General features: G+C 44.5%; 1 protein-coding gene across 2 annotated transcripts in view; it reads right to left on the minus strand.

Annotated features, from left to right (window-relative positions):
• LOC111874011 (dendritic arbor reduction protein 1) overlaps positions 1–24,580 on the minus strand; it is a 235,113-nt gene that overhangs the window by 182,584 nt on the left and 27,949 nt on the right. The window lies entirely within an intron of this gene.

Genomic DNA, 24,580 nt, shown 5'->3' on the forward strand with positions numbered 1-24,580 from the left:
GGCTCACAGATGGCGATGAGGTTGTCAGTCTTACGCGCCGGCCGCTCTTTAACCCCCAGGAAGATGCCTTGTACTCATTTCTGTTAGAGGCTGAGTCCACCATAGGGCCACAGTGCGGCTGGAAGGATTAGGTCAATTGAAAAATCCAATGACCTCACACACAGTCGAACCCGCGACCTTCCGGCTAGTAGCATAGTACCCCCATAACTACCCTGTACCAACAGTTTAAATAAATAAGCACAAAAGCCTAACGTTGACTGGGATGTTCAAGAACTATGGACAGAAGAGAGCTGTGGAAGCAGTTACGGGATTGACCACCAGGCAGCATCGCAACCCAGACCTGTGCTAACAAGAAATTTCCATAGGTGTTAGTATTTATATTCAGTGAACTCATGTTCTGATGTTCGTAAGGGGGAGGTTAGCGGCCTCCGTAGTCTAGAGGTAACGTTCCCACCTCATGACTCGTAGTACGCGGGTTCAAATACCCGGCGGAGGTCGTCGAATTTTTAAGGGCGGAAAAATTCAGGGAACAAGTCCTCCGGGAGGGACTTTAAGCCGTGGGTCCCGTGTCGTAGCTTTACGGCACGTAAAAGAACCTCATACCTCCAAAGGAGGTCACTGAGCCAAATTACGGACGTTTCCCGCCCAACAGCAGTCTCTAATACCTCTGGTAGATGGGGGAAGCATTATAGATACCTCTCAGCTAGTAGAGCCGGTCTCGCTGGCTTGGTGGGACTGATGGTAAGCACCAGTACCGGTAGGATATAGAGACTGGTAGAAATCATATAGGGAAGCACAATGGACCAATACAGGTCTAAGTGCATGGGGATACCCACCCTCTCCAATAACTAACTAACTAACTACGGGGGTGGTTGTAGCGGGATTATCTGTGGAAACTGCACATGGAGGTGGGAACCGTTTGTTTATAATGTTTTGCCAATTTGTTTCAATGGACAGCCTGGAACGACAAATGTCTTGTATATGTTGTACATGTATACATTTAATAATATGTAAAATGTAAACTGTACGTACTGACAACAGACTTATTACTGTTGACTGTGACTCTCTTCAGAGTGAGAGTCCCACATCAACAAGCCTGCAACTGTGTTACAGCAATAAAAGTCTGGTCGTAAGCCCCAGATCGCTGCTTTATTCCAAGACAGACTGACCGTCGGTCGTAACATAACTTTGACTCTGGCTTTGACTGGATAACATTCCGAATGCACTCCTACGCATTAATACAAGAAAACGAAAGAAACTGAGTTTGGGGTGGTAACGTAGAAATAACTATTGTTAGTGAAATGTATAAAGTGTCTGTGTTCATTTCGTATCTAAGGGCAACATCACTCGCCAAGCTGTGACTGAGGTCTGTCTGCTGGTTGCTAATGACGGCCATTGTGACATACTGTTGCCAGTTTAACAGAGAGTTTATGTATTTTTGACGAAGTCTGTTTCTAACAATTGCCAGTTAAAATTCCAAAAGGCTTTAAGTTGGTAAAGAAATAAACGCATATACGGTAAAACCACGCCATTTCATGACACCTTACATCGTAGAACAGCGATTGGTTTTCAAAATTCTGAATTGATAGCTCCAAAGTAGAAAAGTAAGCAAGAACAAGAAGTTTCTTTTTTACCAGTCCAGTGTGTCTCATGTCGAATAACCTCCCTTTGAGTTAAAATTTAAAATGAATATAAATAAAAAAGGTTTACTAAATTAATTCAAGGGTTGCTAAGCAACTGTTATATACATATTTCCATGTGTCACAGTGACTGAAACGTGGGTCTGGATTGGTAGTTTGATTTATTAACAACCTACATGTCGTAATTAAAATTAATTATACTATTGCTGATTTACACAATTTACCATGACTCCACGCTAATCTTCTCAGTCTATTTACACTAGTCTTCATGGGTTTATAACAGGGGAACTGCAGTCCCACCGAATCATTCGAAATCTTACACATAAATAGTATTCTAATGACACGTTAAGTCTTCACAGGCCGACTTCTTGTAGTTCTTCAACTATTAACTTCCCGTGCCGACTTCTGCTTCTTCAACTATGAACTCCACGTGGCTATCTCCTTGCTTGCTTGCTTGCTTGTTCGAGTGCTTCTGCCGCTACTATTCACTCGTAACTGCCCTGAATTGACTTTGCATCTGAATTCACTTCTCTTATAATCTGCACAGACCACGCACAGAAAACACAGTTCTACTGTTGCACAGCGTAGACCACACACAGACCAAGTCACGTGATATCTGTCTCCTCAGTATACTGGCGCGCTGACTGTGGCCTAGCAACGAGCTATAAACATTCGTCCTATTGTTGCGTAATGGACCGTGTTTACAGAGCTGTTGCCTGGCAACGCGTTGATCAGATCCGTTACAATATCTAACCTTGTCTCGAATTCAGTTTCTACAGTGATTAATTCAAAGATGTTTTCAAGTGTTTCAGACTGAACAACGCAGAATGGCGAATTTAATATGCCGTAGCAACATATCGTGTACGTCCACCCTGCACGTGTGCGTGATATACGAGTATTTAATATTAATGCATAAACCGATCGCAGGTGGGTTCCGGTCCAATTTGAGTATGAGTATGAGGGCTGAGCCATAAAAACCGGCCCTCGCACTGCGACCTTCAATGATCTTTGTGCTTAGAAATTCGGGACTTTAGTCTGGTTTCACTGTCCCCGGGATGGGGCGATCTCCAACCGAAGGGGGTGCTACCAATTGTAGATAAGACCCATCATAGTTTCACAAATTACTTCTGAATTGGTAGAGGTCAAAGGGCCTAACACGCAAAACAAATAAGCTCTTCATACCGCTATGTTAGACTTGATAACATTAACAGCGAACAAGATACAGTTAATCTGCCTGTCAACGGCGCAGATTGCTGTCGTATTCGGCAGTTGCTGTTTTCGAATCTCGGCAAGGTTACTAGCTATCATGACGGTTTCGTGATAGTATTAAATTTATGGGACGACAGCCTCCTTCCAGATCCCTTTCAATTCATCATTCACAAATTACCGTACCATTCGATGCTATGTAGCCTAGACGGTGACAGCGTCGTCTGAAAGAAGCAGACAGAGACGAGCTACGTGAAACTGCTGTATAACAGTGATTCCCAAACTGACATTACCAAGTGTATGCGAAGTTTCTGTTTCGGAAAACTTACTATCATCTGTGATGTTACGCCGTTTAGTACCGGACTGGATGGTGTCACATCCAAGGAGACGTTACTCTTCACAGACTGTCAAATACAAGTTTAGGTTTAGTCTGTTTTATGAACGGTTTAGGTTGAAAATTGAATTATACCGGCTTAAAGCAAAGGAAATCTTGTGACATTACTCGTTATGTGTAGGTGACCTGGCCTTTTGGATGAGTGTGGAGAAGCATTGCAGAAACTACCTTGGAAGTGGTTGTCTCTGCACTGAGGTATGGCTGCAGGGTCACGAACAGGAACTACAATAAAGTGTTGTATTTGCGACGGAGTGTGGCATGTAACAGGATGCTTAAATATAATACAGGAACTACGAGCCTGTAACAATCCGTACACATCCTAGAACCCCTATATCCTTCAATGGAAACCATCGAACCCACTATGCCTTTTATTGATAACGGCCAGGTGTAACATGGACACTATTTCATGTTTAGTTCATGTTACCACCATAAACTTTTCCATTTCCCTAATTATTCCTCACCCACAAGTAATCTCAAATTAGAAAGGTTTGAAAGAGTTCTTGCAGAGAGATGGTATACAGTAATGAATTTGAGGAACACGGTAGGTAGTTGGTTGAGGCAGAATGCTACAAGCCGGAAGGTCGCAGGTTTGATTCCCGAATTAATCCTTCCAGCTGCACTATGGCCCTGGGGTCGACTCACCCTCTAACAGAAATGAGTTCCAGGAAACTTCCTGTGGGCAGTCGGCGCGTAAGTTTCATAACCTCAACTCCATCTGTGGGCCGACTATCTGCAAAATTTGGGATCCTCAACGTCTCACAAACCTATGGGTCTCCAAAGCCTGTTATAGGGATAGCTTTACCTTTACCTTAAAGTAATGAACTTATCACTCAGATAACGAACAGCGGTGCACATAACTGCGCGTGATTACGTTCCATACCGAAATGGGTTTATCATGTAGACAGTAAGATAAATCCGACTACAGGAAATAAATACACGCGCAGGCATTCCTTGGTGTCTTCACAGCCTCAGGTGCCTTGTAACATCTGGAGGGCGTTGCTGTTAATTTTCTTTACCAAAACTCTAAATGTTGCCTAAAGACCGTTCCGATGTCCAGAAGGCTTTTAGAACTTGTCATCTTCCGTGCCTTTTCCTGTGTCCTTCTCGGTTATGTAAATCTGTTAATTTTTGCAAGTCTACTGCCTACCATCAAGAAATGGGATAGAGCAGTCGGTATAGCGACTGGCTACGGGCTGGACAACCGAGGGGTCGGAGTTCGAGTCCAGGTGGAGGCAAGAATTTTCACTTCTCCATGTCGTCCAGATCGGCTCTGGGGTCCACCCAGCCTCCTATCCAATGAGTACAGGGGGCTCTAGCCCGAAGATAAAGGGACAGGGACAACTTTACCTTTTTACTGCCTACCAACTTATTTTCATGTCGCTTCCAATTTAGCTGGTATTTCCAGTGCCCGGTAATTGCGAGGGAGAGTCAGTAAATACGTCACAAATGAACGTAAAACGTATGATATTCCAACAAGGGGAAAACATTTATTTCTCGACGTACCTTCCACGAACACTCATACATTTGTCCATTCGCTTTACCAGTGCTTCGAAACCCGCAGCACATAGAAGTCTTTTGACTGTTGTCTCAGCCACTTTCGCACCTCCGTTTCGTCATCAGCTAAACGTTTGCTACCCAGGTATGAACCGCTTTACGTGACAAACACTTCCCCAACGTAAACAGGAAACACTTCTTTATCAATGTTCTTCGCATTAAGTCATTTTGCCCACAAAAAGCGCACAACAGAACGGTGCTCTTCCATAGAAAACTCAAGCACGGTCGCCATTTTGACTACTGAAACCAGCCTTTGAACATGTACATGCACGTCTGCTATCTACAGTGTCATGAAGGTGGACTGTGCTGCTACCTAGTGATATACATAGAAAATTCATTATGTTCATTACAGCTGATTATTTCTATTTGTGGTTTATATAGTGACGCCTCGTTATTTTATTCTTTTACTTCAAATTCTGTCCCGTGAAGTTATACCTAGCAATGGCCTATGAAGTCTCGTATGTGCAGCCCAATCTTCTACTCCTGTAACCGCAAGACTTCTCTTCAGGACCTACACCCGTTTCCACAAAATACTGTCATATAGTATGGAATGACTATAGACTGGATTTGAATTGGAGACTGGATTTATTGACCACTTACACAACAACATGGAATTACAATTAATTATAGCGCTATCACTAATGCCCGCACTTCACAATTCACTAGAGCTCTTGCAAAGTCTTTTTCAGCCTGCTGTGTCTTCACCAGCCGTTCCCTGGTAGCGGTTTCTAATAGTGAAGTTTCTTCAGCTCTCTCTTTCAAATGCTCTCTGAACGAAGTCTCCCTCACAGCTGACTCTTTTCTTCACTCTCACGTACAGAACTTACTTTATTGCACCAATTATCTTCCTTGGCACGGCCCGCGCAGAAAACCCCGTTCATTCTCGTATCCGTTTACGCGGGAAAGTGTTTACACAGCTGTTCCCTGGCAGCGGTCGTCTTATTAATAATCTACTGCCTTGCGACGGACGTTGCCTAGAAACGAATGTTGTTTTCAGAGCCATTCGAGAGAAACGGCTGTTTTTTAAGCAAATACGCCACAGTGTATTTAAATCGCTGTAACTGCTTTGCACGGAAACAGTCTGCATGCACCGAACATGGAGCAGCCTTAATGTGTTGACAAGTGGATAAGGGATTTGTCTGCTTATCGTATTTCACGCAACTATTTATAGATGGCATTGATCTCGCGGCCGCGCCTTTCTTCAGCATTAATGCTTTTTGAAGCTCTGTGCCAAATGCTACACCACTGGAACACGAGTGAAGCATTCTGACAGTTACCTGGTTTCAGTAACACAAATACGGACCATGGGAAAACATGAAGAGTACTCATGACTTGTGGGATATAACGAAGTGTAGTCTGTTGAAAAGCCAGTGGAAGTTTCGAATGAACATATCGCCTCCATCTTCAGGATCGAAGAATAAGCCGAGCACGCGGATTATTCTTCGACCCTGAAGTTTAAGGCGATATGTTCTCTTCGTAACCACCGCTGTGAGGACCTCAGGTCCTTACTTACTTACTTACTTACTTCCTTACTTACTTACTTCCTTACTTACTTACTCACTCATGGAGCTGAGCCCTTCTGGAGGAGCCGCCAATCTGCAGCTACTCAAGAATTTCCCAGCATTTTATGGAACCCGAAGGTTCATTACCGTGTTCACAAGAGCCCTCCACTGGTCCATATCCTGAGCCAGATCTATCCAATCCATACCATCCCATCCTATCTCTCTAAGATCCATTCTAATATTGTCCACCCACCTACGCCTTGGTCATCCCTGTGGTCTCTTTCCTTCTGGCTTTCCCACCAATATCCTATACGCATTCCTCGCCGCACCCATTCGTGCTACATGACCTTCCCACCTCATCATCCTTGACTTCCTCATTCTAATTATATTTGGGAAATAGTAGAAGTTATAAAGCTCCTCATTATGTAGTTTTCTGCAACCTCCTGTTAGTTCATCTCTCTTCGGTCCAAATATTCTCAACGCCCTCAGTCTGTGTTCCTCCCTTAATGCCAGAGACCCAGTTTATAAACCAAGTAAAGATAAATAAAATTATCGGTAAGTCAAGTACGGTCCTCTAGGTTGTAATTCCTGTTGTTGGGAGGGCTCCCATCGTTTCGGAGGACCATATGGCCCCCATCTTCAGGTTAGAGGTTAAGTTTATGAGTTAGGAGCAGTGTGTCTATGGTCAGATGCCTTCAGAGCACCGTACCTCTAATATCTGTGCTTAACGCGCCGGTCCCTCTCGGCCTGTGGATGAACAGCACGTAAGTACCCTAAGGGCGTCGCAGTCCTGGTTTTCGTACCAAAACGTACGTGTACGTACCGTGCGGTCGCATGTTTATGCGAATCTGAAGTGGTAAAAAGGTAAAGGTATCCCTGTGCTTAACTAATTAAGCATTACGCCATGAAGGCGTATGGGGAATTGGATGTATAGGTCCACATTTACCTCGGCACTAGCTGGAGATGAGTGGTCAGCTTCACTACCCGGACGCTGTACCCACGGGGAAAGAGCCCTTGGAACCCATTGGATAGGAGGCTAGGTGGACTCCAGAAGCGGTCTGGACGTGAAGAAGAGAAAATTCTTGACCCTACCAGAACTCGAATTCCGACCCCTTGGTCGCCCAGCCCGTAGCCAGTCGCAATACCGACTGCGCTATCCTGGATCCGAATATAAAGTGATGGGATATAAAAATTATTAAAGAAAACTCCTCACTTTATGCGCAAAGTTTGAAGTAATGCTAATCCCCCCCCCCAGATGGGCAAGAATCACCTACGCGTTGCAAAATGTATCTTGGATTATGCGAGGTTTTCCGGAACTCATCCCTTGCATACAATGCGACAGCTACATGCCCCCTTGGTTTGATTATCTTCATAATATCAGATGAGGTGTACGAATTATGAAGTTCGTCATTCCTGTTACTTCCTTCCCCATAGGTCGAGATGTTGTACCTTAAAGAAAAACACGGTGTGCCCCTCGTTACAGAGACCGAGCACTTAAAGCTCTTTTAAATAATTCACTTAACGGAGCTTAACCCTTCTTCAGAAGCCACCAGCAGCTACTCAATAATTCCACAGCATTTTATGGAAACCAAGGTTCGTTACCGTCTTCACAAGAGCCCTCCACTGGTCCCTATCCTGAACCAGATCAATCCAGTCCATACCACACCATCCTAAGATCCAACCTAATATTATCCTCCCACGTCTGTATAGGTTTTCTTAGTGGTCTCTTTCCACCTGGCTTTCCCACCAAAAATCCTATATGAATTCCTCTTCTGCCCATGCGCTCAGTTTAATGGAGTTAGTCACTTCTAAGCAAACGCAGAGAAAGCAAAGTATGGGCTGAATTTGTAGCGAAAATATGTATAAATGAAAATGCAGCAACGTTAGTTAATGCAGGCTTTCAAATATCTGGTATGAAATCGTTGTCTCGTTCATGAATCAACTATGAGGCTGATTATATTCGGGCTTGCTTGCTACTGTAAAATGGTAAAAGGTAAAGTTGTACCTGTAATCAAGCAGTATGCCATGAAAACGTATGGGGGAGTGGATGTATAGACCCACGTTTTCTTGACCTCGGCACTAATTGGAGGTGAGTGGTCAGCTTCACGCCCTGACAGCTATTATCCCCGGGGAAATAGCTCCCCGGTACCCATTTGATAGGAGGCTAGGTTGTCCCCACAGCCGGTCTGGATGACGTGGAGAAAAATCTTGAACCTACCGGGATTCGAACTCCGACCCTCAGTCGTCCAGCTCGTACCCAGTCGCTCTACTGACTACGCTTTCCCGGTTCTACTTGCTGCTGCTAATTTCAAATATCTCTTCTTCCCATCCGATACACAAATTTAATGTTACATGGCATGTTCTAAGGGCGTGAAACTGTGACTGAGGAAAAATCATGGATTGGGGGTCCCTTGAGAATATGTGGCCATAAGAGAAAGTAATAGAAAGCAGGGGAAACTGCACAAAGCGGACCTTCGTAACTTGAATTTTCAACAATTATTATTCGAATGATGAAATCAAGACGATAAGGTGAAAAGGGAATGTAGAATGCATGGGAGACTTGTTCATGTAAAGTTCGGTAAGAGGACACTTCGAAGACCTAGGCGCAGATGACATTAAATTAATCTAAAAGAATCACTGGCAGGATCCAATGAACAAAATAATCAATCATCGGGTTTCCATAAAATGCTGGAAATTTCTTCAGTAACTGAGCAAAGAGGTACTCAAGATTCCATGGAGACAGTATTTTGGTGCAGGCATTAGGACCGGAACCGCGTCCCTGTTTTTACACGGACTCGGCGGAGGGACAGACAAAACACTAACGAAAACAATGGGCTGTAACTAGAACAAGCTCGATGGAATGGAATGGAATGGAATTGTGAAGTCGGAAATGAAGTGGAATTTCATCTCTGATCGGCATGATAAATTGAAACATGGCGAGATGCTGGAGAAAGGAGAGGAGGCAGGGTGGGGGAGGGGGTATCTGGGTCAAGCAGCCTCGGTTCGTCTCAGATTCTGCTCTCCGCACCTCCCCCCACCCTCCTTCGCCAACGGCCACCTTAACGGTACCGGCGCGTACGTAAGGCAAGACGTGAACTTTCTCTGTGTTCACCTGCTGCTGCTGCTGTCTCTGAAACGTTTGTTATGAAACCTCAGCCTCTTACTGCAGATATTACCAACCGTGGTGGCTAAGGGTTGGGGAGGGGGTAGTAATGGAAACAAGGGAGAAGGAAACTGATGACTGGAAGAGAAGAAAGAATGAGTCAGAAAGAACAGGAGACTGAGAAACAAGAGATGATGAAAGAACATGATAGAAGACAAAACGAATGAGGAACGGGACATGAAAGAAAAGCAACATACGAAGAGGGAATGAAGGGAGAGGCAATGAAAGAAAATAAAGAAAAAAACGATTTGAGAACAAGTTTAAAGACAGAAAGGAAAGAAACAATAAGTTCTGGAAAGAACTAATCGCCTACTTTCCTTAATACGGCACGGACCGCATAAAAAACGTCGCGTCCAAGAATTCTTGTATTGTTGCGTGTACTTGTTGCCGCAGTAACCTTTCTACCTAGCCGTTGCCTAGCAACGATAAGGGGATACACATAGACACGCTGACTGGATTTATGAAGTACGCTGCTTAGATGGTCTCAGGTGTGATGATATACATACTGAGTTTCATAAATATTGGTTTACGCATTCAGAAGTTAATAAGGATGGTTCGCAGACAAGATAGCATGGCGATCTCATAAGCCTACTTTCATTCTTTTTAAATAAGATGGACTAATCGAGAGACTGACGGAGAATGAACAAGAGAACCGGGATAAGGAAGATGAGATACACAAATCAGAAGAACAACAAAAGATCAAACGAAAGGAGAATAAGAAACATGGCGGTCTTTTGTGGATGTGACGTCATCTGGTTCTGGTACAGAAACATGCCGTCCCTATCACCCTGAAAAAGAAAATAGATTCTTCCGAAACGTCGGTAGTTGTTTACCAAGCTAAACGGCGTCACGTTCTATAAATTCCACCTCCACTAACACATCTAATGCTATGAAGCAGATGGCTCATTCGTTCAGTTTTTTGCTAACTGTAAGTAGCCGCAGAAGATGAGTCTGAGTTTGAATTCGGAAAGTACCCGTGTCGAATCCCTGTCGCGGTTTGCCATTCCTTCCAGACGGCCGAAGCGGTAACAAGGGCAACCAGTCGGGCAGGTCTCTCTTCATTATGGAGGAGACACCCGTCACGTGCGCATCGCAACTGCGTCGCTGTGCAGCAAAGCAAAGCAATTACTTCTTTTTTCTTGGCTTTCAATTCTTCGGTGTTTACACTGTGTGGATATGGGTAGTGTTTCTCACGTTTCGTAGGTACGTGCTGCCTCCATCCTCAGGATCGAAGCTACACGAGTCCAGTAAACCTACACACTCCTCGTCCTAACACTTCTTAACTTGAGAATTTCCGGATTTAAGAGTCCACCAAATGTACTCATTAAACTCACGCAGCTAATTTTTCGGTCTTATGACTCGAAACACGAGTTTTTCAGGCTTATGCGGAAACTGGAAATGGTTTCCATCGTGGTTTAGTGATACATCGCAACATGTTAACTTATAATGCTCAATATTTCTGATAAGGGGCATACGGTAGCGTAGTTTTTGAGGCACTATGCTACAAGCCGGAGGTCACGGGTTCAAATCCCGATGGTGTCATTGGATTTTTTCAATTGACCTAATCCTTCCAGCCGCACTANATTAAATCCCGACGGTGTCATTGGATTTTCTCAATTGACCTAATCCTTCCAGCCGCACTATGGCCCTGAGGTCTAACAGAAATGAGTACCAGGAATATTCTTGGAATTTTCTTGGGGGTAAAGGGCGGCCGGCACGTAGGGCTGACAACCTTGCCGCCATCTATGAGCCGATTGTCTAGAAAATGTGGGAACCTCAACGTCTCACAACCTTATGGGCCTCCACGGCCTGTTACAGGGATACCTTTACTTTTTTTTTTACAACTTTACCTGTGTATTCTTCTATTCTACGAGACCTACAACTCTAGGCCCATCCATGGGCATATTCTTAAGCGGCTTAAATGTAACTTCATAAGCAAGTTTTGTGGTTGCCCGCGCTTCAAAAGATTCCTGAAGACGCCCCTACAATGGACGTAGTTTTACAGCGAACTGGATAAGCCCCAGAACCAGTGTGGCTGCTGTGAAGAACAGGAAAATGTCTTACTGCAATCAAGCTGCGATCTTCCAAACCCAGAGCCATCGTTTTTAATGCCGAAACACGCATGTTGATGTTCAGTAGACACTTCCGTAATTCCAAATTTTATGATTTTCTTACTGACTTACTTATCCAATAGCGGAGCGAGAAGCAAGTGAACTATACCCTGAAGAGATAAAATAGACGAGAGCCACGAAGGGTCACGCTCCCACAGCCTTTTTTAATAGCTACAAGATGTCGCCGACGTAGCGTTAGGAACAAGCTGTGTGCCAGGTGTGGCAACCGTTTAGTTCTCACGTGGATCGTTAAACCTCGCGAAGGCCAGCGATGAAGTGACACTTGGCCCCATTTCGTTACTACACACGCAAATTACCAGAGCAAGAATGGAAGAGAAAGCTGACGCCATGTTGTCATATGGATCACTTCGCGACAGTCTGATTGGCTTATCGGCCTCCAATAAACTGCAGTCGTGTCGGACCTCACAGGAAACTACAGAATCCACTTGGATATTATAAAAGATTATCAACTCCGTCCAGTGTGACTGATTTTTTTTTATTCTTTCGTCCTTGACATGTTTCGATGTGAGACCATCTTCAGAAGGATATATCAGTACAGGCGGAAACTATCACAGTGTGGTTGGTCAATATCAATACATACATATATTATGATATACAATGCCATGAATATAAAATCTGATACTGATTCATGGCATTGTAATGATACTGTATATAATTTTCATTTCATGCATCCTGTTGTGTTATAATATACAATTTCTTTATTAAAACCGTCACAACACAACTACCTGTATATTAAGGTCAATGCCTAGCGGCCTCCGTAGTATAGAGGTAACGTTCCAACCTCATGACTCGTGGTACGCGGGTTCAAACCCGGCGGAGATCGTCGAATTTTTAAGGGCGGAAAAATTCAGGGAACAAGTCCTCCGGGAGGGACTTTAAGCCGTGTGTTCCGTGTCGTAGCTTTACGGCACGTAAAAGAACCTCATATCTCCAAAGGAGGTCACTGAGCCAAATTCAAGGACGTTTCCCGCCCAACAGTAGTCTCTAATGCCTCTGATAGATGGGGGAAGCATCGAGACACATCTGAGCCGGTAGAGGCCGACCTCGCTGGCCGAGTAGGGACTGATGGTACGCACCAATATCGGTAGGATATAGAGACTGGTAGAATATCATAGAGGGAAGCACAATGGACCAATACTGGTCTAAGTACATGGGGAAACCCACCCTCTCCAATAACCAAGGTCAGTGCCTAGTTTGGCTCTGCTACATGTTTCGGCTATTAAAAGACATCATCAGGCAAATACATGGCTAAAATATACAGCAGTGAACTGCAGTACTAATAAAATTGGACACAGTAATATTAATTATATTAAAATACTTGGCATAAAAATACAATAAATTAGATCATATAAAACAAAAGTTATAGTATAAAACAAGAATAANAATTAATACTATTGTATCCAATTTTATTAGAACTGCAGTTCAGTGGTGTATATATGTTAGCCATGTATTTGTCTGATGATGGCTTTTAATAGCCGAAACATGTAGCAGGGCCAAAACAAGGCACTCACCTTGATATAGTTGTGTTGTGACGGTTTTAATACAGAAACTGTATATATGTACTGATATTGACCCATCACTTTGTAATAGTGGTTTCCGCCTGTCTTGATATATCCTTTTGAAGATGGTCTCTCAGACCGCAAATGTCAAGGATGAAAGATTAAAAAAAATGTATCAGTCACAATGGACGGAGTTGATATACTTTTATAACATTGCTAGTGTGACGGACCAGGATGAACCAAACCACTTGGATATTTTATGAACTCTGTTAAGAATAATCAGCAAGAAGTTGTGGGAAAAATTGATCGTCTACTTTCCTCTGATACGATATAGGCCGCATAGAAAACTATACCACCGCGAGAATTTCTTTACCGACTTTCTCCTTAGCTACGTTACGGGGATACACAGACTCAGAGCCCCTACTTTGATAAGACGCGGTCTGCACAGAAAATGACGCGTCCAACAATTCTAATGTTACGTGTATTCGCTGCCGCGGGAACATAAATACCGAGCCGTTGTCTAGCAACGACAGGAGAAATACACATACAGACACACAGGTTGGCGGGAGAAATTTATTTAGTACGCCGATGAGATGGGCTCAGGTGTCATGATATACATACCAAGTTTCATATAGACTGGTTCAGGCATTCGGAAGTTATTGACAGGAGGGGGATACACAAAGACAAAATGGAGATCGCATAAGCCTGCTTTAGGTAAGTAGACTAAAGACGGTTAAAGGTATTTAACCGGAGTTTCCGGGGCGACCCCCGTTACAATATCTGCTATATTAAAAATTTTTGTACCCCAGATGGGAAAGTTAAGGCGAAACCCATGACAGTAATTCAAAAGTGTCCACAAAATGTACACATCTTCTTTCCGCGACTGACCCCACTGCTGAATGCGTACCCCACTGTTAACTCGGAACCTTCATATTGTTGCTGTAACGTATTTGACCTTCACCATTCACTTGTCTTTCACCACTAGTGGCGTCAACATGGCCGCTCCGCAGTCCACATGCGCAAAAAGAAGAGCACTGTGCAGTCATTCGAATTTTGTGGCCTGAAGGTTGTATTATATATATTTACTTCTTTATTTCACGACGCCATCAGCAACATAAGACTACAAGGTGTTGAATGATATACTCTAAAGGTTATCGACAGAAGCTGTCGTGGCTAACTTTACGGTACTGTGCTGGTATTTGCGCAGACTCACAAAACTCACAAAAAAAAAACTGAGAACAGTCATGCTCCGGGTGAGACTCGAACTGTGTACCTCCCGAATAAAATTCTATGCATTACCAATAGCACCAAAACTATCAGCTTATACTAATTTTGCGTTATCGGTTTCTTTTTTTATTTTTGTTGGTTATTTAACAACGCTGTCAGCATCAAAACTATATAACGAATGCGGAGCAGTTTGTGGAATGAGGACAGGGGAAACCTTTGTGCTCCGAGAAAAACCCACCCCAGTGCCACTTCGTCTACCGCATATCCCACATCACCGTAACTGGAATCGAGAAGTCTTTCAAGTGAATGTTTTTTATTATTATTAAAAGACCACAGAGTTATAAAATTTAAGGACCTGAATCAAAGGAGGCACAAAAAATTTGTACACGATCACTCTTGGGAACGCACGTAAGTATGAGTACGTCTCACCTCGAACAGGCAACCACGCGGAGCAGAAGTCCTGTGTTGTGTTTAACAAGATCTCCATGTGCCGATTACATCGCATAAGTTCAAAACAGAATCTAGTCATCTTCCAATGACAATATAGCGATGATCTAGCGAACCGTCTGCTCGTGAGGTACTCACGAAAATGATATAGACACACTTTACTGTACAGCAGACAGTGACTTCTCAAGCGCTGCTGTTCCGTGCTTGGATCATGTTCGCGGGTTGCGGGTTCTCCTGTGCCTGCAGAGATCCTGCGGTTGGCTCATGCCTATTCCAAGTCGACTAACACAGTACGTATCTATCTAGTCTTCCACCTTTCATATTAGACCCTCTGGCCTGTTCCCATCAGAATTCAACTCGAACTATGGATCTTATGGCGATCACGGTGGCCGCGTGGTGTAAGTCAACGCCTCGCTCGAGTGCTGGGCTCGTGGGTTCGAATTCCACTCAAGGCATGGATGTTTCAGTTTATTTTGTGTTGGTATAGGTAGCGGCCTTGAGTCGGGCTGATCCCCCGTCCAAGGAGTCCTACCGGCTGTCTAAGATTAAGAAACTGAAGTGAAACGAAGCGTTTCACGGATGCCCTATGCTCCAAGAGGCAGCAACACGGGGTAGGGGGGATGGGTGGATGTACAGACAGACTGATAGGTAGGTAGACAGATCAGTTGGACCCTTGGGTCGGCGGATCAGCCCGTCGCAAGATCGCTACTTACACAATACAACGCAAACAGAAAAACGGCCGACAGACATCCATGCCTGAGAGGGACTCGAACCCACGATTCCAGTGTTTGAGCAGACGATGACACTTCGTGCCTTAGAACGCGCGTCCACTGTGCTCGCTATATAATCTAATCAATCTGTACCTGCCCGTGTGCCTTGTCTGTCGTTCTGTCTGCAAATGGCTTACGTGTATCTAAAACATTAATTGAAACAGGAAGGGCAGTGACGGTAAGAGGGACGGACAGACAAAATGGCACCTAACAGGGTTCCGATGGAGTTGAGCTCGTGATGAGAGAGAGAGATCGGCTGAGTAAGAGCACAGGCCCTGAATCTTGTTGAATTTCCCGCCAGTTAGGGATTTCCTTTCCCATCGAGTCTCGCTTTCGAACTCGTGAGGGCCCTCTCACGGGCTTACATTCCAGCCTGATACACCTATTGTACTCGACTCAGTTGAAACACGTATAATCTACAGGGTGTTTCGAAATTATTAACCGGTATCTGCTCGTTCCACATGGAGCTTCAGTTCTTTCATATGGAGGAATACGAACTTTCAATATACCTCCCCATCCTGAAGGACCAGGTTACACCTCTTCAGCCCCTACCGTCCACTGGGGACCTACTAGATAAGCTACCGCCTGCACAGTAGTACTGGTCCTCGCGACAGACTGACTGATCACTGAAGGGAATCTAAAACATCTGTGAAGTTGTCACCATATGATAATGGCTCAGATCACTGGAAAGTTACTTGATTATATTGTAGCTTATAGATCCGCTGCTAGGTAGCAACTGCAAATAAACAGGTTCCCACGGCACGCAATCAACACGAAACAACATAGCAACAGTTGGAAGCGGTGTTTTCTGTGGTCCGCCCCGCAGTCTTGCTACGCAACGGCGCGGTAAAATCGTCTTTACAGCAACGGTTGAATTACAATAATACACAAGACCTGTGTTCTCTATGTGATTCGTGCCAAGGGGTTATAAACGGGACGAAGTTTTGAGCTTGGTCAGAGCCAGTGATATAGAAGGAGAGCTGGCGCACACCAACGCAATGTGACTTTGACTTGAGCCTGATCAGACACAGGAAATATAAGAGGCTTAAACTTGGCGGCGGTCATGCGTACGACCTTTCAAGTGACTAGACTGCCGTTGTGGTAGGAGCTACTACTGATAGGGCATGATCTGTTGTGCGGAGCGTCGACTGACAGGGGGCTTGTACATGTTGTATATGCACACATTTAATAACTCGTAAAATGCTATTTGTATATAATGACAACAGGCTTATTGTTGCTGTGACTCTGGCAAACGACAGACCCGTCCTCTCATCAAAAAGAGCGCCCAACGTCAGCAAACCTGCAACTGTTTAACGGTACTATAGATCTGGTGTTCAGCCCCAGATGTGTGCTTTATTCCAAGACAGACTGGCCGACTGACCGTCGGGTCGCAACATAACTTTGACTCTGAACTTGACTTCGAGCTCAGTCAGCTGAAAATCAGTCTATGAAGGGAAGACTAAGAGGTTGGTTTAAAATGGCCGCCAGCCTGGGAGTTAGTTGAAGCGCTGCTAGAATTGTAAGGGAATCTGTGAAGAGAAGACTTGGTCGGTGCAGTTAGTTCAGTTGTGGGATATGTGCCAGACGGTAAGGACGTATGCTGTCAGTGTTAAAACCCATTACCAGGAAACGACTAATGAAGACAGAGAAGACTTTATGCATGCTGTAGTTACAGTGATATTTGGAGTATGTAATTCGGTGAGACTGTTCTAGTTACTGTGTTAAAATCCGTTACCAGGAAACGACTAGTGATAGCAGACCGAAAAGACTTAACGTACTACTTGTAAGGCGTGGAAATAAGCGATAGTGTTATAGTTACTTGTAATCACTATCCTTAAGTTGTAAATAAATCAAGTTTCCAATAAAAAAACCGTCCACAGTCATTCATAAATGTGACAATATTTTTGACATACAATACGAATCAAAATTTCCAAACCGGAGTTCTTGTTGGATACACTGGACTTCCCCCCCCCTTAAATTGCCTACAGCAGGGCTGACGTATTCCCAGAGATGCTTTAGAACAGTGGTTCTCAACTATTGTCAGTCTGCGGACGGTAAATTATTTTTTCTATAAGACGAGGACACGGCAGTTGAGAAACGCTGCTTAGAAAATAATACCACATAACAGATGTACGCGTAAGTTTACTTTATTTAAGGCCGGTATCTGTAGAACGGTCTGTGAAGCGTAGAAGGGCAGGGCGGTTAGCAAAAAATGAATTGGAGGAGATCCGGCATGGTCTAAATGAGGTAATAACCAGAACTTTTCTGGAAAGACTGAGCGAAACCACAGATCTGGATACCCGGTGCTCCAACCGAAATTTGCAATGCCTCTCAAGTACCAACACAGAGCGTTACCGCAACGTAAAAGTCTCATCAAGCCACCTGGAATTATCAGATGTCAGACTCATCATTGTAAGACACTTGCTAGACAGAACTGCGTTAAGGCTGTGAGTCGTTTGACTGTATCAGCGGGAATGTGTTCCATAAGGAGACCTTCGAATTTGAACTTTCGGCCAGCGGAAGGGTTGAAGAAATTATGGTAAAGTAAATGTAAAGCTATTCCCGTAACAGGCCATGGAGGCCCATAAGGTTGTGAGACGTCAAGGTTCCCACATTTTCTAGACAGTCGGCTCAGCAGATCGCAATGAGGTTGTCAGTCTTAAAGGCCGGGAGACTTTTCCTCCCAGGAAGATTCCTGATATTCATTTCTGTTAAAGGTTGAGTCGAACCCAGGATCATAGTGAGGCTGGAAGGATTAGACCAACTGAAAAATCAAATGACCTCATAGGAAATCGAACCCACAAACTTCTGGCTTGTAGCAATTGTTACTCAACCAACTTCGCTACATTGTGAGGAACTGAAAACTTCATGAAATGCGTAATTTATAGAAAATTCAAAAGAAATTGGAAAGAACAAACTGACGGTATTTAAAAAAAAAAATGATCTTAAATATCAAACAAAAGGTCGTAGTTTCGAAGCCCCTTCGAAACGACGGAAGGATTATGTTTCATAATAATCGTAACAGGAATTAATAAGTCCCCTACTGGAATGGATTATAATTAGTCCAGGTGTTGTCAGTAGCCCATACGGTACAGGTTATCCATCGTAGGTTGAGTTAACTGGTCCCTAAATAACATACTTCGAAGGAAATGGAAGAGGTCGTGTCCTAATTTAAAGTATTCCCGGCATTTGCCTATGATGACCGAGGATATAACAAAATTCTCAACCAGCATATGTGGTCTAGGGCCGGGGTTTGAAACCGGTACCTTCAGGATATGAAGCAGGACACTGGGTGAGTCGTTGAGCGTCGAATCCCTGCAATACGCAAAACATTCCTTACAAAGAAACCCTACCTACGTTACTTAAAGAGTGATTTTGTACGTGTTCGCCGACGTTTCGATGAAACATACTGCCTCCATCTTCAGGGTCTGCTTACCGCCTACTTCTTGTTGGTTGCTTGCTTTACTTACTCTTCGGCTGTGAAGATTAAGGTAATATGTCCCTCTAAAACACCAATGAACTTGTACCACACTACACGACGTCATATCCCGGAAGACAGTACTCTTCATAGTCACCGCAGTGGGACCTCAAATCCAACAAAATAAAGCGCCATTCAATGGACTGACCAACTATCGATTTATCGATCGCACAGAAAACGCTGCAACTCCGTTTTGCAGGAACATACTCGGGCGTGGTGGATACAGGGATCATCACCTGCAGAGGCTGGTGCAAAGACCAGCCATCTCAATACGTGGTCAGCATAAAAAAGGTCAAAATACGTGCATAACTATGGCGTCAAATGCAAGACGGTGGACAAGATGAAATATTGGTGGCCAGGAAAAAGAGGGCTAATCATGCGTAAATTAATACAATCTTATCAGTTCCATAAATATATAACTAATTGTTGCAGATGGCCAACTAAGTTATACTCCACAGTGGAGCTATCTATGGAGAACCATTACAACTAAATGAGTTAACACATGCCTACTTTATTTCGTGCGGCATTCAGAGCGTCATACGACACAGTTTGGTGGCTTTACCCTAATCATATTGTCACGATTTAGGGTGGCTGTCGACGGGGTTTGGCTTGGTGAATAGATTTACTGACCACTTACAGGTCGCAACTACAAATAACTATAATACTATCGCTATTTCCAAACTTACAGTTCACTAGAGCACGCAGTCTAATGTTCTCAGTCTGTTACTTGACGTTTCCTAGTAACGGCTACAACAATGCCTAATTCTTCCGTCTCCGGCTCATGTCATGTCTTTGCAGGCTCCCGTACAGAACTCACTCTCGACTAACTAAGCTCCTAACCTCTTGGCACGAACCACGTAGAAACAGAGTTCTTCCAATTTTTGTAGCCAAACTGTTGCATTATTAAGAATCTGCTGCCTAACAACGGGAACGTGTTTACCCAGCCGCTGCCCAGAAACGACTCCGGTATATCCGCCCATCTTGAGGTCCTTGCATAAAACTGCTCTACAAAATGAGCAAAAAACAAACTCCGTGGCTTTAGTCCGCAAGAGAACTATACCGACAGAGCGACCACCGCTTGTCGGCGATGTAAGTGTCAACTTTAGCGGATAGAGGGTGTCGCGTGCTCGGCGCAACGAATCCCCAAGGCCGTTAATTTCGGTTTTCTAGACCGGAGCCGCTACTTTTCCATTCAAGTAGCTCCTCAATTATCCTCGTGAGGCTGAGTGAACCCACTGTTTCTCAGAATATCTGGTAACGCCAGGAATCGAACCTGGGACTTGTGGAACTGTAGCCAGGAACTCTGACCACTAGACCACAAAGGCAACTTTGCAACTGCTCTACACGCTACAAAATTTTGAAACGCCTTTGGGCAGTTCACAATGTCACTGAAGCAAGCCACAGTCCCTTCCATTGTTTTAAATTCTGTCGCCACACTTGAGGAAACAATCCCAGGCAGTCGGGAAATACCGCCCCCCGGAGTACAGCGTCTTCCCCGAATTCTACTTAAACGTCCGGGTCTTCCAGTGAGGGTACACTCAGCAATTTGGAACAATGGGACTAACAGCTACTTGTTATGCTTTGCCCCACCTGCGGACCGTGTCACGTGAATCTAGCTGTTAATGTAGATACAGAGTCACAATTCCTACTTTCCTAAAGCACAGATCCCAACAGTTATTCTTCTGTTATTCCTATACAGACAACAATGTAATGGTAACAAAAAGCTCCAAAATTACGCTGTTTCAAGTTACCGTAGCAACGAACTCACGAGCGTCAACGCATTGCATGAGTGTAACTTACATGGTAGGCCACCAACGAGCGAGGAGTCTTTTGTGTCCGTTTCGTGGCTGCTGAAAATATTCTGATGTGAATATGTTAAATGTAGTATACTACAGAGAGACTCAAAGTGTAGACTAGTCTACAAGCATGTGGGAATCACTACCAACACTTCTGAGCTCACCATAAGATATATATATATATATTTGGAATCACCCTGTATATAGAGAGGTTTGCGATTGACGGTTGGCAATTTTTGCCTATTATTCGTGGGAAATGGCGCTAAATTTCGGACTCGACATATCGGTAACACGGGGGGGGGAAGGGAATGCGTGAGACACAGCAGGTAAATTAAAAGTGTACTAAATACTGTACCTGTGAACCTCTACTTACGAATAATTCGTATTTACGAACATTGCACAGACTAATAAACTGCGGCTCCCAGTTCATTAAACAAACACAGAATCCCGCACTTACGAACATTTCAACGAATTAACATGAACAAATTTAACGATATGTTTTACGAAAAAAATTAAACTTATGAATACATGTTATCTCCCACTGAGACCTCGACGACCGTTACACTGGTTCAATTTTACTTTGGTGCAGTGCTTACTGCTCTAACCTATAGGATGATTCTAAATTATTGTCAGGGTTTCCGTGGCCTACAATTTTCAAACCGAAAACAATAGTTTAAACATACCCTGTACTTTTCATATGCAAAAAGAATTGAAAAACAATGCAGATTTCAAAAAAAAAACACCTACTACTCGTATACGATACAACATCAAAGACTTGTACTCCATGATGTATGATATAAAAATTTTTAAGACTAATATCCAAAATAAAACGAAACAAAAAAAAAAGAACTCCGAGGCATGTAGTCCGCAAGCGAACTATACCTACCGAGCGACCGCCGCTTGTCGGCGAAGTTAGTGCCAACTTTTGCGCATAGAGGGTGTCACGTGTCAGCACAACGGATCCCCACGGCCGTTAATCTCGGTTTTCTAACCCGGAGCCGCTATTTCCCTGAAATAGCTCAATTATCCTCGCGAGGCTCAGTGGACCCCTTTCCAGACCCACTACTTATTAGAAAAACTGGTAGCGCCGAGAATCGAACCCGGACCTCTGGATCTGTTGCCAGGAACTCTGACCACTAGACCACAGAGGCGGCCCACAGTGGAACTCAAACCACGGGCCCCACCCGCTACTTGCCATACTCAAGCGCAAACTTAGAGGCCAGATCAAAAAATACATTAAATTTGTCGGGTTTAACCTCAAACTTTCGCATCATCGCCATGATTGTAACTGCCGACGTACAAACAAACAAACACACAAACAAACACTGTTTCGTGCGTGGCGCGTCTGTCTCCGCATCCCACCTCGCATGCCCAGATCAGAAGATTCATTAGTAGCCAACATCAGCCCTAAGTTGGAGGAAAAAAACATTATTTCGGTTGCCATGTTATTTATATTCTGCAGAATATTAACCGAAACAAAAGTGGCACACCTCTTGAGGACCTGTTGTCGTACATCATCTCTGAACACAACAGCAAGAAAAGTCAGAGGAAGTTCTGCTCGTTGGTTGCTTCCTTCGATCCTAAGATGCAGTGATAATTTCCTCCAAAAGTCCGTAAATTTCCTCCAGTTTACACGGTGTCACATCCCAGAAGATTGTAAAATGCTGTACCTGTGCATAACTAATTAAGCACTATGCCACTGAAATGTATGGGGGAGCAGAGGTATAGATCCATGTATTCTCTGCACTAGCTGGAGGTAACTGAGCTTTACGCCACCGGCCTCTTTACCCCAAGGGAAAGAGCCCTAATTACCAGTTTGATATGAGGCTGACTGGGCCCCAGAACCGGTCTTGACGACGTGAAGTGGAGAAAAATCTTGCCCCTACCGGGACTCGAACTTCGACCCCTTGGCCGTCCAGGCTGTAGCCACCCGCTATGCCGACTACGCTATCCCAGCTCCCAGGAGATAGTTACTCTTCATAATCACCGCCTGAGAACCTCAAACCCAACACAGACACAATGTGTGTTTCCTGTGAGGGACGAACAGGACTTTTAAACTCGTACACTGGACGCGTCATGCTTCCTTTACAAATGCAGAAAGCCACAGTGGCCTGCTCGGGTGAGAGTTCCTGGTGCAGTGGTGACGTCAGCACATAGGCACGCGGCCAGGCCGTGACATTTGACAGTCCCCCCACCCCCTCCGCAATCAACTTTCCACTGCTGTACGACTGTTTCTTGTTTACAGAATACCAGTACAGCAGCCATAAGTGTTCAAAACGGAGGGGTTTAATGAAATGACGCAGTAATCTGGGATATGTGTTACACTGGATCTACGTGACACCTGACGGTGATCAAGAAATGTCTGCATCACTTGCATAGATAATCGAACTACTTCTATCGACGGTATAGCTCCGCCATTTTGGACTTCGGCACTAGGTCGAGTGGTCACCTTCATGCCCCTGTATCTTTACCCTAGGGGGGAAAGCCCGCGGTACATATTTGACAGGGGCACGCGGTAGCGTAGTTGGTCGAGGCACTATGCTACAAGCCGGAAGGTCGCGGGTTCGAGTCCCGATGAGGTGGATTTTAAACATTGACCTAATCCTTCCCGCCGCACTATGGCCCTGGGGTCGACTCAGCCTCTAACAGAAATGAGTACCAGGAATCTTCCTGTGAGGTAAAGGGCGGTTGGTGCGCAAGGCTGACAACCTCACCGTCATTTGTGAGCCGATTGTCTAGATAATGTGGGGCCCTCAACATCCTGTTACAGGAATAGTTTTACCTTTTTACACATTTCATAGGAGTCTGGGTGGTCCCCAGGTCCACTCTGGACGCTGAGGAGAAAAATCTTCTTGCCCCTGTCGAGAATCAACCCCCAGCCGTCCAGCTCGTAGCTGTACCGACTGAGCTATCGCGACTCCCTTCCTACTGGCCTACACGACGTAAAGTCACGAGGAAGGTGCTCTTCCAGATGTGTGCTTCCAGGCAACAGAAAGGTACCGTCACTGACAATTTTGTTCCGCCTTCGCTTTAGGATTATTCGTGCACTGCTGTACGTCACGGCGGACTAAATATAGTTTCAGTGGCGGCTCTCGTGTGAGTTCTGAAAAGAACCGGGGGAGGGGAACATCATTACTAAATACACAAAAAAAAAGGGGAAATAAAAATATTTTGTACATTTTGGTTGGAAAATATAAACGGAAGGAATCACCGGGAAGAACCTAACGGTGGGTGGGATGTAAACTCAAAGTTTAGCTTGTGCTTAATTAAGCACCACGCCATGAAGACGCCGATTTATCTGTTCCCCAATCCGTACAAGTGAAGGCAGCTTTAAAGAAGCAGTGTGTGGGCTGGATTCATCTGGCTCAGCATAAAGACAAGTGGCGGGCTTTTGTGAGCGTGGTAAACTTCGGGTTTTCTAGTCGTAGAATTTGTACTAGGTAAGTGACTGTAAGCTTCACAAGAAAGGCTTTAACCAAATATCGCGCTCAGGTGAGTAACAATCTTTCTTCGTATTTATGAGCCCTTAGGTCCAAACCTCAGTCCGATGAGCCGCCACTGCACCGTTATAGTCTCTCGCTGAATACCGCGAAACGCGTGACATCTTCATGGATTCACATGACGTCCGGCTGATAGTTGCATCTTGTGATTATTCTCCCACAACTTCATCAACGGACATTATCATGTCCGGTCATGTCACGTAAGAGCTAAAATTAATCGCAAATTAAACAGTATTCGGCAAACAGCGTCGGCCACAAGCGCGTAAACATAC

The sequence above is a fragment of the Cryptotermes secundus genome, unplaced genomic scaffold (assembly GCF_002891405.2).
Source record: "Cryptotermes secundus unplaced genomic scaffold, Csec_1.0 scaffold1230, whole genome shotgun sequence".
Classification (NCBI taxonomy): domain Eukaryota; kingdom Metazoa; phylum Arthropoda; class Insecta; order Blattodea; family Kalotermitidae; genus Cryptotermes; species Cryptotermes secundus.